Genomic DNA, 3,326 nt, shown 5'->3' on the forward strand with positions numbered 1-3,326 from the left:
TACTTTATGGCGATGAAACTCTGCCTTCTGAGTTTTCTCATCCCAGGCTATTACTAACAGTACTGTTCTCACCCCTCTGCATCTGAGGATCCTCCCTCCCAATCTCCTACTGTTGAAACCATCCTGCCTAGTACTGATTCAAGGAGCCAACAGGCATTGATCACAGGAGGATATATTAAGCAGTCCCGTAAGGCTCTGGTGGTTCATGAGGCAATACAGGAATAGAACAGTGTGAAGCATCTTTGCTGGCAGCCTATGCTGTGCACTCTTATCCTCCCCATCTAGATATGGGCCTCAGCATCAATGCCAAAGTGTGGATGGATGCGTGCATGGAAGGAAAGTTACAAGCAACCACACTGCAAAATATCAGCTGATCCCAAGGCAATTATCTTTTTAAGGCATCAGTCTTAGCTCCAGTTTCCTTGCTTTATAAGCTCCTGCCAACATGAAATAGCCTGAACTCATATACTAAACTGGCAGGTTTTAAATTATGGAATGTGTGTGTTGTGTTATGTCTGTATATGTAGAATCTACAGGGAAGACCTCACAAGCTCATCTGCAGATCATTTGTCCAAATATATATATTTTTTGAAAAGGTAACCAGATAGGTCTACCACACTCTCTGTTCTTTGGTGAAACTTGTAAAATTAGTTGATTTTTTATTGAAATCACTCTATGGGTAAAAAATAACCATGAATCTACCTAGGAGAACAGAACAGCAAGGCATCCAAACAAATGATGGCCAAAGTCCTGACCCTGCCAAGACCTCTTGGCTTCAATACTTTCCTGACACTCCCAGCTCAAGAGCCTGGTATGTTCTGTTCAGTAAAGTCTCTCTGAAATACTGAAATTCCAAATTAGGTTGCAACTAGTTCACTGTGCTTTTGGTTCATCTTTCAGGACATAGAGAGTTAGCGCCATCTGTTTGCAAAATCTTTTCATAACAGTTGCTGCTTTCAAAGGGGGGGAGGGAGGGGGAGCAACAAGAAGATGTAATTTGCTTTTTCGCTAAACTTTACAAGTTTTGAGGTATCATGGGACGTTCAATCAAATCAAAGGGACAGGTTGCTAAATCTTTCTCCAGAGAGGGCATCTCAGACAAATCATGACTCTCTTACAAAGCATAGAGAAGTTGCTTTGTTGACTAAACTCCCAGAATCCCCTGTCCATATTGACCACTGGTTGTACTGGGGAGGGGGTTCTGAGAGTTGTTATCCAAAATGTTAACTATTACTGTCCCAAGTATAAATCACATAACCTCCACTCTGAACAGCAATGTACAGTTGAGGAAGATATGGAGCACGGTGAGAAACATACAGTCTTCCAGATGTGTTTGGACTGCAAGGCCCAGCAGTCTTGACAAACATTGCCAATTAACAACATCTAGTCATCCATATGATTCCCATGGCTAGTACAGAGGGCTTCATATAGTAATTTTCATTTCATTTTGTAAAGTCGAAGGCTTCATTTCATTTCTTCGTTCGCCTTCCCTCTTTCTCTGGAAACAAGGTGCATTTCACATTTTTTCACTTCAGCTTCTTTATCTCAAGATTGTTCAAGAAATACTTTGAAATGAGTTGAAGTGTGTCTTTAAACTTTACTTTAAGACTGCAATTCTATACACAGGTATGTAAATGTAAGACTCGTTTGAATTAGTGGGATTTACTTTTGACTAAACATGTATGGGGGTGGTATAAATACCCTGAAGGCACCTGATCTTTTCTGATTTTGGAAGCAAAACATGGTCAGGACTGGTTAGTAGTTGGATGGGGGAACCGCCAAGGAACACACACTGCTGCAGGCTATATTATTCAGAGGAAAGCAATGGGAAATTAAGTATTCTTTGCCTAAAGAAAGCCCTATGAAATATATGGGGTAACCATAAGTTGACAGGTCACTTGAAGGCACATTACAGACACTAGTATTCATAGAATGAAGCTGGAAGAAGGCTTATTATGGAAACATAAAATATGCTATGCTGGTCCATAAAGAAAATTGCAAAAACATGGAGCAATGGGACTTTTTGAGTTTTCTTTAGGTGACTGTGGGTGACCTTCTGAGGTCTCCCGGGGTTGTCCTACCATCAGTATAATAGACATGCCTCCTAATGTTCTCCCAGATCTGCTTTGGAGTGAGGGACATGAGGAGGGGGCTGCAGGAGGTGGGAGCAGCAATTGAAATGCCCATTATGTGAGCACAAGTCTGGTTGTACAACTTTGGATTTAGCTTCAGATCACTTTATTAGGCAAGACAGTACTAAAAAGACTGGAACAGGTGGAAAGAGAGGGCGCAGTAGAGTCCCTGAACATGGTGCCATTCGGTGTGGTGCATGCGCCTTCCCCTGTGTCACCCTGCCCTTTCCTGGTGAAGAAAAGGAGGAGATGGCGCACAGCTGGGGGAGCGCGCAGGGGTGGCGTGCATGGGAATGGGGAGCATGCAAGGGGAGTGCGTGGGTGGTTCCTACTTTAGTTCACCCAGACCTTTTTTAAATTAATGTTTCCCCACAGAGCTATTGCTATTAGTGAAAGAAGCCCTGGCTAGTATTGAAGATCTGCTGGACTTATTATTCCCCTTCCCCACTGCCATTCCCTTCCACTTCTGTGTCTTGTCCTTTTAGATTGTAAGCCTGAGGGCAGGGAAATGGCTAATTAACCATTTGTATGCTGCTCTGATAGCCTTTTGGCCTAAAATGGTGAAGGGTCTGGAAACCATGAAACCCTATGAGGAACGCCTCAGGGAGCTGGGGATGTTTAGCCTGGAGAAGAGAAGGTTAAGAGGTGATAGGATAGCCCTGCTTAAATACTTGAAGGGATGTCATATTGAGGAGGGAGCAAACTTGTTTTCTGCTGCTCCAGAGAACAGGACCTGGAGGTCTTTAAGCAGAGGCTGGATGGCCCTCTGTCAGGGATGCTTTGACTGGGAGTTCCACATGGCAGAAGGGGGTTGGGCTGGATGGCCCTTGCGGCCTCTTCCGACTCGACCATTCTATGGTTCTATCATTGCACTGGGAAACCTATGGGTTCTTGAGTGATTGGCTGCACTACAGGCGTTCGGCCGCTGCGCCGCCCTCACAGATTCCAAGCCAAGCAGGAAGCGCGTGGAGGGGGCGGGGCCTCACCAGTCCCCGCCCCTTTGTTGTTGCTGTCCGTGCCGCAGCCCCGCCCCCTCGAGCTCGTTGTGATTGACGCGGGCCAAAGTTTATCCCGGAATAAAGTCAGCACGCATGTGCCGTCACACCGGATGTGAAGGGGCCTCTGCCTTCTCCGTCGCTCCGGGGCTGCCTTCGCCTCTTAACATCCCAACGTGTGTGTGTGTGTGTGTATATA

This window comes from Sceloporus undulatus, chromosome 1 (assembly GCF_019175285.1).
Source record: "Sceloporus undulatus isolate JIND9_A2432 ecotype Alabama chromosome 1, SceUnd_v1.1, whole genome shotgun sequence".
Taxonomy (NCBI): Eukaryota; Metazoa; Chordata; class Lepidosauria; order Squamata; family Phrynosomatidae; genus Sceloporus; species Sceloporus undulatus.